The following is a 14100-nucleotide window of genomic DNA, read 5'->3' on the forward strand; positions in this document are numbered from 1 at the left end:
TTCACTTTTTTGCGTATGTTGCCGTGTTCCAATTGGAAACTTATGTCATAGCAAATAAGTGCTGTGTTCCTTGTTCCAAAATAGTGGTGCCAGATGTAAAGGTGTTTTTTTTTCCAATGTTGCTTTTTATGTCAAAGTGTTGAAGACATAATAAAAGCTGAACCTACTGACATTCTCTCTCTTCTGCACCATTTTTACAGGTATAACATCCCTCCCTTGCTTGCATCTGGTCTTCTCAAGATCTTGCATTCATTAAACTTAGTTTCAAACAGAACAAGGTCCAAGCCATGTCTCCTGTCTTCCTTCAGATTCATATTATGTGAATTCTTCAGTTTATACTGTATGGCAGAAATGCACTGTAATAAAACTAGGTGGAAAGCAAATATGAGAAATTAGGAGAATTAGGAGAAATTAGGGGAAATAATTAGGAGAAATAATAATCATGATTCAACTGTGTATTTGTCCATTGATGATGGTGACAATTGATTCTGCTATAATTAGTAGTATTCCAGACCTTTCACATACAAAACAGCTGCTGGTTCAGAGTTTACTCTATAATTCATCAAGCCCAAAATATTTGAAATGATTTCAGTTCTTCCTTTTTAAAAAAAATAATGGGGCCACTTCCATTGGCCTTCCTAGTATCTCACTTCTCAAATTATATCAGCAATAAGCTTGGCACATCAGGCAATTGACCAGTCCAATATATACAACAGGCTACCTATTATTTTACTGCTGTCAAATACAGTATTGTCAAGTAGAAATTGATTGTGTACATGTCAGTTTCCTTTTTTTATTTCATGGTATGTTTTGTTAGCAAAGGGAAGGAGGAAAAACAGCATGGCCTCATGGGTGGAAGACCTGGATTCATATCCACAGTCCTTTATTTTTATAAAGTTGCTTTGAGACTTTTTTTAAAAAAAGTGACTAATTAATGAAATTAATAAAATAATAATAATAATTAAGCCCACTAGGTGCCGATGGGCTAATCACACACTTTCAGTCTAATATACCTCACAGGGACTTTGTGAGGATAAAAAGGCAAGAACCTCGGGTTCTTCAAAGAAAGAAAAAGGAGTAACTCCACATTCCATATTCAATTAAAAATAAACTGCCAGTGGAGGGAGCTCACATGCTGCAGTGCCACAAAATCCAGTCCATAAGTAGAGGAGATGCTGGAATTATTATCCAAAGATTAATAATTAAAAAGAAGGTCAGTTTAACTGGAATTCTGAGTTCACTCTGAATAAAGAGCTTAGCATGAGTGTAAGACATCAGAGGCAGCCCAAGTCGAGTAGGAAAGTCCCACTGGTTCTTGCCAGACCTCTTCTCCAGAGCGGCTGATGTGAACGGGAATCCCCCTGCAGTAATGAACATACGACCAACGAGTTATGTATGTGCAGGCCTAATAATCTTCCATACCCATTGCCACATTTAATCCAGGCAACACCTCAAATTCAGCTTTGTCAGGGATGGCTTCCATTCAGTACGCATGACCCCACCTTAATTAAAAGCAAGCACCCTCTTTTGTATTTTCTGAGATCCAAATTCACCTGTGGTGGGCACAGGGACATTCCTTGAACGTGATCTGAGTGTTTAAGGTGCCCATGTGACTCCATGCAACTCTGAGGTTTGCTACCAGGATCAGTTTGCCAACTATCTTATTGGTACCACCAATTTGACAGGTGGAAGGAAACGCTGTCAAGCTGAATTCATTAAAACACAGGTTGAGAATAAGACAAATACCTTGATACCTCAGGTTAAGTACTTAATTCGTTCTGGAGGTCCGTTCTTAACCTGAAGCACCACTTTAGCTAACGGGGCCTCCTGCTGCCGGCGCGCCACTGGAGCACGATTCTGTACTCATCCTGAAGCAAAGTTCTTAACCTGAAGCACTATTTCTGGGTTAGCGGAGTCTGTAACCTGAAGCGTCTGTAACCTGAAGCGTATGTAACCCGAGGTACCACTGTAGTAATTTTTTTCTAAGCCACATTAGAACATATTAACACATTTTTGCTACACTTTTAACTTGGGTTATTATGATACTTTGTGGTTTCGCACTGGTAAGACAAATATCCTGAGTAAGGACTTGCTTCTTTAGAATGACACAGCAAAATGGGTTCACCTTAAAGGTTCAGAAGGAAGATATTGCTGAAAAAAACAAAATGTTAGTTTCACAATGACTGTGCTGTTACGCTTTACTCTAGAAATTCTTAATTTTCATCCTGAGAACATAACAATAGAGGACACTTTATTATTATTGAAACGTTTGCTGACAAACCAGACTATTCCTAAATTGCAATACCAGGGGGTTCAGGAAGCCAGAACAGGGGAAGGTAGAGGGAATACTGTTGAATATTGCCTTTTTACAGCATTAAAATGTGACTGAAATTACAATAGCAGAGAGCTGAACTAAACAGATTGGAAGAGGGCACTGCTATCTGTCCAAGCCAGATTCCATTCTATTCCCACAAGTCTGAAGCCACATGGAATTGGGGCAATAGGCTCCACCCCAAACTTCACACACATCTTGTGCAGAGTTTACACATGCACAGTACGCATAGTTTTTCTCCACATTGTTTGAAATCCTGAGTTTACACATATCTGAGGCATTCCACTGTTATATCAGTCATGGGAGTAGGTGTCCAAGAAGGCATCGTTTTCCATTCCTCCCCGTATCTGTCATATGCAGCATTGTTTCCATTTCACTGCCATTCACCTTCTGTCAAAAACAACATTGGACTCAGCTAGACTGGTAAAGAAAAAGCAATTTATGTGTGTTGTATATGTGATATAACATTGTGCCACCAGATGGTGATGTGGAGTCCCGTTTTCTCTACCCACTTTCTTTGTTTAAATTTAGTAAAGGTAAAGGGACCCCTGACCGTAAGGTCCAGTCACGGACAACTCTGGGGCTGCGGCGCTCATCTCGCTTTACTGGCCAAGGGAGCCAGCGTACAGCTTCCGGGTCATGTGGCTAGCATGACTAAGCCATTTCTGGCGAACCAGAGCAGCGCACAGAAGCGCCGTTTACCTTCCCGCCAGAGTGGTACCTATTTATCTACTTGCACTTTGACGTGCTTTCAAACTGCTAGAAGCAGGGACCGAGTGACGGGAGCTCACCCTGTCACGGGGATTTGAACCGCTGACCTTCTGATCGGCAAGCCCTAGGCTCTGTGGTTTAGACCACAGCACCACCCACGTTTACATTTACAACACTTTAAACTGAAACACTTATTTGATGTGTCTAGATACAACCACTGTCTTGCTGGCTGCTATGGTGAAAATATGTAGCTTATGTGAATTATGCAGTTAATTACGTTGCTTGCCATTATGTTGTTCTACCCCCTACATTTCAATGTAAACAGAATGCAAATGGAGCGATAACACAATAAATGACGTACTATTTGCATACTGAAAGCAACAATAAGAGCAAATACCAATTGTATTCACTGCATTGATTTCTGTTTTGAATATGGTGCAAATAAGGGAATAGTGGCAATTTCCACTTCCATTTCTGTTGTCTTCAGAATTCTCTAACATCCTTACCTCAGAGTAGCAGGTCTTGCATTCTACCAGCATAGCATTTGCCATATCTTATAGCCCCTCAGCTGGCATATCTTAAATATACAACTGCTTTGTGAACATATAATCAATTAATAAAGAATAAAAACGTGACTTCTTCCCTGTTTTGAGAATTTAAAAGAATTGCAGACTTGGCAGGGAACCTGAGGATAATTTAGTTCAGCCCCCTGCAATGCTGGAATCACTAGGTTATACATGACATATGGCCATCCAACCTTTGGTTAAAAACCTCCAAGGAAGGTAAGTCCAATTTCTATGGAAGCTTAATAGCTCACTGTTGCTTCTGTGTAGACTACTATACCTATGAATTTTTGAGTGTGACCAGCTGAGTGCATCCCCTCTGAAATAGAGCTATCCAATTGGCATATGGTGTATTGGTGCTGAACTTATACAAAATGTATAATTAGGTAAGTGGATGCTCACAAAGGCTTTTGCAAGTCCCCCACCTTCCCTTTTAAGTCCCCAGTTTTGCTCTGTTATTTTTGCAAGATTCCTCCTCCCAATTTAAGATCAGAGCCAAAAAATGTCTGACAGGTGGGCAGTGTTGCCCACCTGTCAAATTTGGTTCACATGTTAAGGATCTGGCTTGTGGAGCCAAACAGATTCCCCACTCCTGAATTAAATGAATACCTATTTAAATATAGTTTTCAGAAATGTCTATAGTTCTGCTTATTTGTCTTCATTTCAACTGTAAAGGAAATGAGGCAGCACAAAAAAAGAAACTGCTGACTGGAGTCATGACAATGTTTTTCTGGGTACTTTTTGTTTTTGAGAGATTAGGTTTGAAGAATTTTACAATCCACTAGAGTTTACAATCCACTCCTCTCTGCCAGATTTCACAATGATGGTGTATTTAAGGGCAGACAGTGATCTGATGTCTCAACAGATAGTGATTGATATTTGTCATTTATGTAAGTTGGTCAAGAAATCATAGAATTGTAAAACTGTAGAGTTGGAAGTAACTCTGAAAGTCCTCTAGTCCAATCCCCTGTGATACCAGAATCTCAACTACTACCAGAATCTCAAAAACCTCTGCTTAAAAATTTCCAAGGAAGGAGAATCCACCATCTCCCAAAGGAGTCCGCTCCACTGTTGAACAGCTCTTACAGTCAGAAAGTTCTTCCTGATATTTAGCCAGAATCTCCTTTATTGTAACTTGAATCTATTGCTTCCAGTCCTAGCCCCTAGAGGAGGAAACAAGCTTGCTTCATCATCCATGTGACAGTCCTTTAGATATTTAAATATGGCTGTCATATTTGCTCTCAGTCTCCTTTTACCATGCTAAACGTACCCAGCTCCTTCAACCATGCCTCATAAAGCTGGTTTCCAGATGCTTAATCATCTTGGTTGCCCTCCTCTGCATAAATTCCAGCTTGTCAATATCCTTAAATTGTGGTGCCAAGAACTGGACCTAGTACTTAAGGTGTGGTACTTAAGGCAGAATAGAGTGGGACTATAATTTCCCACGATCGTGACACCATACTTCTGTTGATGCAACCTAGAATCAGTGATGGATTTAGGGCAGTGTGGGTGGTTCCCCTGCATGGGGCGCTGAGCTGAGGGGGCACAGAATTGAGAAGATTCATAATTGAAGAGATCTATCTGGGGGTACCAAATATTGGCCTTGCACAGGGTGCCATGTTATGAAAGATTACCAAAGTCCACTCTGGATTAGCTTTTTTTGCTGCTGCATCACACTGTTGAGTCATGTTATCTACTAAGACTTCTAAATCCTTTTCACATGTACTACTGGAAAGCCAGGCGCCCCTATCCCATATTTATGCAGCTGGTTCTTCGTGCCTAAGTGTAGAACGTTATATTTATCCCTACTGAAATTAATTTTGTTAGTTTTGGCCCAGTTCTCCAATTTGTTATGGTCATATTGAATCCCAGTTCTGTTTTCTGCATCCCTGGCTGCCCCTCATAGTTTGGTGTCATCTGCAAATTCGATGAGCATCCCCTCAATTCCTTCATCCAACATGCAGAACAGATGCCCTTTCCTGTAGAACACAGCACACAGTTGGGCATGTAGAGGAGGAGACAATATTTTTAGATATTCTAGTGCCAACGTGTATAGGGCTTTGTACACTGGTACCAACATCTTGAACTTAGCTGGGTCCTAATTGGTAGCCAATGCAATTCTTTCAGCGGCGGTGCAATATGATGATAATATTTTGCCTCAGGGAATGTTTGAGCTGCTGCATTTTACCCTGGATACTGCCTCTACATCAGCTTCCTTTACATGCATAGAATTCGACTGCATAAGTCCATAGCATTCTCATGTGCTGATACCAAAAAAAAAGAAAAAAAGAAAGCTAAATAGTGAAGGTTGGAAGCTATTGCAAGTAAACTTCAAACAAGAACAAGGTCTTAGTGCATTTAGTATTGGTCTATAGATGGTGGTGGTGATTCCTTCTTTTTCATTTGCCTTTGAAAAAGTGGTATTTACTGGGGTAGGGTAACTTCTTATATAAGAAAGGGTGTGGCTGTATTTCACTATCATTCTATGATTTTTAGCATTATATAAATACACCCCCCTTGTGTCCTCCAGAATGATATTGAATAAGAGATAAACTTAAAATAATAGAAACGCTTAAAATAGGAATGGGCATCAATAGACAAAAAGTTTCAAATGCTTAACATCAAACCAAAATAGTCATTTTGTTTTTTCAGCTGCACATCTCATGGCTGGTCTGAGCTCACTGCATAACTAGTGTATTTTTAAGCTACTCAACTTAAAACTGCTTATCTTTCCTAGCCATGTGTTTCTTAATACCTCTGCTCCAACTGAGGAGCAGTCTTTCGCAACCCCAAGAGAGCTTGGTTTTGATCAGTGCCTCAGTGATACAAAGCAATTCATAAACTCCCTTCTGTAGTATATTTTTTCCTGAGTAAAAGGCACCATGTGCAACTTGAACCTCTACTGGCAAAAATGAATTAAGGAGCATCCCTAAGCTGTGAGCCTGTTCCTTCAGGCAGAACGCAACTTTATCTAACAAAATCCTGTGGTGTGTAAACTACAAACACAATAAAGGCTCAACTAATAATAAAGCTTAAATGAAACATTTTCAAGTTCCATTAAAATCAATGAGAATTAAAAACACTCAGCTTTCACGGGATTGCTCCCAACACAGTTTAAGTTTCACCTCACATGTGATTGTGTAAGAAGTGGTGACTATTTCTGGGAACCGTGACATATGTTTACACTGAGGACCAAACGTTATTCCCAGAATATCTCTCCAGTTTTATTTGCTTGGTTTTTTTTCCTTTTTCTTTTGAGAAGCAATAACTTTTACAACATCTCGAATTTGTTGAATCCTTCTTGACAAGAACGTGGCAGAAGAGTCCACCAGCCAGCTCAAATCATATAATGGGGTTTTATGCCCTTTTCTTCAGCTCAGAACTTCTAGAGAGTAAAGTTCTTTCCGGTGTAGCGTCTCTAAAAATGTACAATGAATAGAACATGGACTGAATTCCTGACACAGCCAGCCCCTAAAGCAGCCACTGTGGCAATTCTGTACCTGTACAAGCAGCAGAATGCAAACAAAATGTTGGAGAGATTAAGATGGCTCCATTTTGTGGAGTCTGCAGTTTACCTGTTTTGTCCCTGGTTGCCCAACTTGAACTGCTGTAGCATCAAACTGCTTTTTTGTATATATTTATAACCTTTTCAAAGAGGGTAATTCCCCAAGAAGTTGTCAGTACCTCAAAATATTGTTATTTCAATTCCAGCTTTGCAAAATGCTACAGTCACTCTCTTATCTTGAGGCATCTAATTATAAGCCTGCATTTTTATCAAAGCTTATATATTTCAATCAAGGCTTGTATTTTAAAATGAGCTTAAAAAGGATTTTCAAATGTTTCATGCCAGGCAGAAAACCTTGGCTATCCTCCTAGATAAGTGCCCCCCTGATTTATAGCAGGAAAAACAATTCTCAAAGTCATAAAAAAAAAGGGAATTACATACACTGCCCTTGCAGGTTGAGAAAACACAATTAGGAATGGGCAAATAGTAAAATGATACTATGGGCCTCTCTTAAACCTTGAGCTAAATTTTCAAAAGCCAGGAGCAAATGGGGAAAAACATCTAGCTGACAGAAAGAGCATTTTTAGGAAATCTTCTAAAGCTGTTTCTTTCTTAAACTGAGAGAGTTAAAAAGGGCAATAAATGTTGGGAAAGGCAACTGGCTTGGCTGGAGAAGAAGCTTCTTCCTATTTTATTTTGAGGCTGGAAAGGGGGAGGTGTAAACTAAAAGAGGCTTCTTTAAAAGCTGTTTTTTACTGAGTTCCTTCCTTTTTACTTTACAAAGGTTTTATTCTTTTAAAAGGCTACCTATGATAATGTATGAAATATATTAGCTTAAATATATTGGCTTAAATGTAATTATGCAAAGGATTTAAGAAATGCTAGATTCTTAGAGTCATATTGCAATAGGAGACCAGAGGGGCAAATGAGCCTAGCCCCCTTTGCCAGACAGGAGACGCCATCGAACACTCCTGATATATAGTTGTCAGGCATTTGTTTAAAAGACCCTCAAATGAAGGAGATCTTTCAATGATGATTAACTCAAGATCCTTGAAGATAAAAATTTAAGATTAACCATTTGTTTTAGAAGGCAATAGGGCAAGGAGGGCAAGAGGTGAGCTGGTAATTAAGATTCCATGTAAGATATATGTGATGGGACGATGAGCTGCTTGTGCGTAAAATGCAAGTCCCTCAGAGTTTGATCAGGCTTTCAAACCTCTGCCTGTGACGGAGCCCCTCCAGCATGGCTGCGTCAATCACTAGTAGAATCCGAAAGTGGCTGCTTTCGGAAACGTTTCCAACATAAAAGCTCCTTAACGGAAACACGTCGTCTGGCCTCTCGGCGTGACAGTTTCCGTCGAGGTGTGGGTGTCCCTATAGGAGGTCCTGAGACCTCCCCACTGGTTTCGCTTGAAGCGTCTCTGAGCCATCCCTCCGACTCACTTTCCCTTGGAGTTCTTGCTCGCCCTCTACTGGTTCCCTCTTCCGCTGCTACTGCTCTCTCACCCTCAGTGAGCCTTTGCGCCTCCGGCGCTTTAGATGTCAGTTCCCTGACATCCACCTCCCCTCCAGGGCCCCCTTCACCCCCTCCCGTCTCCTCTCCTACTGGCGGTGAGGAGGTAAAACCCTTGAAAGAACCTCCCTCATCTTCCGACGTCGCGAACACTTCCTTCCACTTGTTGCTGTTCCTACTCTCTAGGTACTCTTCGTCATCAGAGTCCACTCCCTCTTCCAACTCCGACTCCGCGAACCCTTCCATTTCCTCTTCCTCATCGGTGGTGCCGAAATACTCCCTCCTAAACCTTGCTATCGGCTGAGGTTTCCTCGGGAACCTTTGATGGAACGTTTCTGTTAAAACCTCGTCATTGACTTCCTGCGCACTTACCCAGGTGTTTTCTGACTCCGGTTCCCCTTCCCACGCCACTAAATACTCCACCTGATTTCCCTTCCACCTGGAATCAAGGATTTCCGCTACATGGTTGCGGCGTTCCCTCTCTTCCAAGGCTGGTCCCCTGACGTGCTCCCCTTCACCTCCTCCCCTGTATGGTGACAGTAACGACCTGTGGAACACTGGGTGCAATTTCATGTGATTGGGTAATCGGAGTTTGAAAGCTACCGGGTTGACCTGCTGAATCACCTCAAAGGGTCCCAATCTTCTGGGCCTCAGTTTCTTACAACCCCCTTTGAACGGCAACCCTTGGGTTGACAACCACACTTGATCCCCCACCCTTATAGTTTCACCTTCCCTTCTGTTCTTGTCTGCCTGCTTCTTATATTGTGCCTTAGCCCTTTCTAAGTTGAGCTGGAGCTGCTGATGGATGGCTTCCATCTCTTCTACAAAATGTTCAGCCGCTGGGACGCTCCATCTCTCCCCTCCTTCCCCTGGAAATGCCCTGGGGTGACACCCGTAATTAGCCAAAAAGGGACTCATCCCTGTGGACACATTCTCCGCATTATTGTAGGCAAATTCTGCCAACGCCAACTTTTCGACCCAATCGTTCTCTCTGTCATTGACATAACACCTAAGATATTGTTGAAGAATGCCATTTGCCCTTTCCGCCTGCCCGTTGGTTTCAGGGTGCCGGGCAGTTGAAAAATTGACTTCCACGTGTAACAAGCTCATGAGCTTCCTCCAGAACCTGGAAGTAAATTGTTTGCCTCGATCTGAGATCACCCTCGAGGGAGCCCCGTGCAACCTAAAGATATGTTCCACAAACAACTTCGCCGTTTCTTCCGCTGTGACTGCATGTGAGCATGCTACAAAGTGGCACATCTTAGTTAACAGGTCTACTACTACCATGATGGCTGTTTTTCCCCTTGGACCTTGGCAGATCCGTCATAAAATCTATTGATATCGCTTCCCAAGGCCGTTCTGGTGTGGGTAAAGGTTCTAATAACCCTGCCGGCGCCCTTCTTTCCCCTTTGGCTCGCTGACATTGGTCACACCCTCTTACATACTCCCTTACATCTTCCCTCACCTTAGGCCACCAAAATTCCCTGGTAACCAACCACATGGTCTTGTGTTGCCCAAAATGTCCCGCCGTGGGGCTATCATGCAACTGCTTGAGTACTCTCCCCCTCAATTCACCTTCGGGTATATACAGTGCCCCTTTGTAATACAATGCCCCATTTCTTTCCTCAAAACCCCCGGGGCTCTCGCCCTCCCCCCGAGACCTCTGAGCTTATCCTGGGCATATTCATCATTTTCCGTTTCCTCCACCAGTTCTCGTTGCCCCACCATCGCCGCCCCACACACCCAGCGGTCCTCCGGGATGACATGTCTCTCTTCGATCACCCCCTCCCCTTCCCAATATTCTGGTTTGCGTGAGAGCGCGTCCGCCCTGACGTTTTCTGGGCCTGGCACATAACAAATCTCAAAGTTAAATTTGGAGAATTCCTGTGCCCATCTCACTTGTCGTTGGTTGAGCACTCGAGCTGTTCTCCAATACTCTAAATTTTTGTGGTCGGTGCACACTTGCACCTTGTGTTGTGCCCCAATTAATAAATGTCTCCACCTCCGGAATGCTTCGTGAATGGCAAGTAGTTCCCTGTCATACACCGTGTAATTCCTCTCGGACTTATTCAGCTTCCGCGAGAAGAAGGCACACGGTCTCCACTCCGACGCACTCCTCCCCGGTTGAAGAAGGACCGCCCCTACCGCCCGGTCGGATGCATCTGTTTCCACTCTCATGGGTTTTCGTAAATCCACATGCAGAAGTTGTTCTTCCGAGGCGAAAGCCCTTTTCAGTTCTTCAAAGGCTCGATCCGCCTCTGCCGTCCAAACAAATTTCTTCTTGCTGCTGAGACAGTCGGTGATGGGCGCCGTCAAGTGGGCAAAGTTCTTGATGAACTTCCGATAAAAGTTCCCAAATCCCAAGAATCTTTGCACGTCCTTCTTGGTCTTCGGTGTCTTCCAATCCAGTACCGCTTGGACCTTGCCTGGATCCATGGCCAATCCCTTGTCTGACAAGCGGTACCCCAGGAATTCCACCTCCTTGGTATGAAACTGGCACTTCTCCAGTTTCACCCACAGCTGGTTGGCTTGCAGCCTGCCCAACACTTCTCGAACGTCCCTCACATGCTGTTCCTCATTTTCCGAATACACCAACACGTCGTCTAAAAAGGCCACACAATTCTTGTAGAGCAAAGGTCCCAGAACGTGGTTTATAAAAGCTTGAAAACACGCGGAGCCCCCTTGTAGACCGAAGGGCATAACGAGGTATTCAAAGGCTCCCAACGGGGTAAACATGGTGGTCTTCCATTCATCTCCCTTCCTTATGCGTATCAGATTGTACGCCCCCCGCAGGTCCAGTTTTGTAAAAATCTTTCCCTTCCTTACTCTGGTCAAAATGTCATCAATTCGGGGCATAGGGAAAGCCAGGGGCTCCGACACTGCATTGAGGGCCCTGAAGTCACACACCAGTCTCGGTTTGTCTGTGTTCTTTTTGTCCACAAAAAACACTGGGCTGCCCCCCACCGCTCGGGACTCTCTGATGAAACCTCGCTTCAAGTTTTTGTCAATGAACTCCCTCAGCTCCTGCATCTCCCTGTCTGACATGGCGTACAGCTTGCCTACTGGGAGTTGGGCCCCTGGGAGTAGGTTGATTTGACAGTCAAAGGGTCTATGCGGTGGCAGTTTGTCTGCTTCCCTTTCGCTGAATACGTTGCTCAGATCTGCGTATTGCGGGGGCACCTTCCCTTTGTCCATCACTTCCATCCCCGCTAGGGTGACTCTGTCTCCTCCCGAAACCTTCCCCTCCTTGCAGTGTTCTAGGCAATGCGCTGACCCAAAGGAGACCACCCTCTGATGCCAGCCCACTAGCGGATCGTGTAGCGCCAGCCAGCTCATCCCCAAAATGATGGGCGCTCCTCCCAGGATGGCCACATTAAACGCTATCTGTTCGGTGTGCCTTGCCACTCTCATTATCATCGGGACAGTCTGTTGGCTAACTTCTCCCCCCAACAGCTCTCTGCCGTCAATCGTAGTCACCTGCAAGGGGTTACTTAAAGGGATAGTCTGTATCTGGTGCTCAGCTGCAAACTCCTTACTCATGAAATTACAGGAGCTGCCTGAATCCAAAAGCGCCTTGACCTTTAGTGGGTGTCCGTTTGGCAGTTCTAGTAACACCTCTATCACTAAAGCGGGTCTGGGGGGTTCTGGCATGGGCACTTTCATTGCTCTTTGGCCTGGCTGCTGTGCCCCAACGGTGGCAGCCAGGCGTTGGCTTTTACTTGCTCCTTGCCTTCCTCTTCCTTTCCCCCAACAGCTCCTGCCATCCCTTGCCATTCCTTTATTTGTGGGCAAACTCTGGCAAAGTGCCCTGGCTGTTGGCAGAGATAACATCTCTTGGCGCTCTTTCCCTCCTTTTTCCGCCCTTCACTGGGATTTGAAACTGCGCGCGCCCGCGCTGTTCCAACTTCCATCGGCTCTGCCGGCGGGAAAGGTGGCTCTGGAATGTCTGGAATGCGGAACTCCCTCCAACGGTCTCCTTTCCCTTCCCGCTTTTCCATAGCCCTCGCCTCCTGGCGCGCTCCTATGGCCAGCGCAGATTTGGTTAACTGGTCCATAGACTCCGCCCTGGGGCCCCGGGAAAGCTCATCTTTGACGGTTGAAGAAAGCCCCTCTTCGAAAAGCATTTGGATGGGCTCCGCCGATAGGTCCCACCCCAATTTGTGAATCAACATGGTAAATTCAGTCCAGTACTCACGGACAGATCTGCTTCCTTGCTGGCAAGCCATTAACTGCCTTCGCACCACCCCCTGCTCAATATCGCTGGAAAACATCAGGTCCATGGCACGAAAAAACTTCCTCGTGTCCTTTAAGATCTCATTATTCGCTGCCATCAGGGGTCTAACCCAATCTTTCGCCCCGGATTCGAGATGGCCAATCACATACGCCACTCGCGATTCCTCATCGGGGAAGTCATCAAACTGCAAGTTTAGAGCGTATTGCATCTCTGTTCTAAAGGCATGATAGTTCCTGGGATCCCCCCCGAATTTCTGCACCAATCCTGGCACCTTTCTGGCGAGCGGGGTGGTTTTCTCCTTTCCCTTTTCTGCATCCTGAGCCCTCCTCTCCTCAAGCCTCGCCGTTTGCAGCGCCAACTGGATCTCCAACTCCCTGTACCTTTCTTCCAGGCTTGGACCTCCTCCAGCTGCTCCTGCTCCCCCGGTTCCGGCTGGATTGCTCATGATGCTTCTCCCTGCACAAGCTGGCTTTCGGAGACTTTCGGATTGCTGTGATGGGACGATGAGCTGCTTGTGCGTAAAATGCAAGTCCCTCAGAGTTTGATCAGGCTTTCAAACCTCTGCCTGTGACGGAGCCCCTCCAGCATGGCTGCGTCAATCACTAGTAGAATCCGAAAGTGGCTGCTTTCGGAAACGTTTCCAACATAAAAGCTCCTTAACGGAAACACGTCGTCTGGCCTCTCGGCGTGACAGTTTCCGTCGAGGTGTGGGTGTCCCTATAGGAGGTCCTGAGACCTCCCCACTGGTTTCGCTTGAAGCGTCTCTGAGCCATCCCTCCGACTCACTTTCCCTTGGAGTTCTTGCTCGCCCTCTACTGGTTCCCTCTTCCGCTGCTACTGCTCTCTCACCCTCAGTGAGCCTTTGCGCCTCCGGCGCTTTAGATGTCAGTTCCCTGACAATATATTATTACTTATTTGTCATTTATATATAGCTCTTTGTCTCCCTTATAAGGATAGAAGGAAATGGGTGTATCTATTGTGATTGGTTCTAGCAAACAGCCAATAGGAATTCCAACCAGGCTGATTGGACAGAGGCAGCCACAGGAGGAGCAAAGGGGGCTGGATTAAGGGAATATAAGTGCTGGCCAGAATGGCAGGAGGCAGGCCAGAGCTTGGTAACCATATACCACTGAGCCTCTCATTTATTTGTCTGACAAATAAATTATTATTTTAATTTCTCTATTGCTGCGTTGAATATTTCATTCCAGCTAAGCGTTAACCACAAGCAGAGGTGCTACAATC

This window comes from Podarcis melisellensis, assembly GCF_964234715.1.
Source record: "Podarcis melisellensis genome assembly, chromosome: 4".
Lineage (NCBI taxonomy): Eukaryota > Metazoa > Chordata > Lepidosauria > Squamata > Lacertidae > Podarcis > Podarcis melisellensis.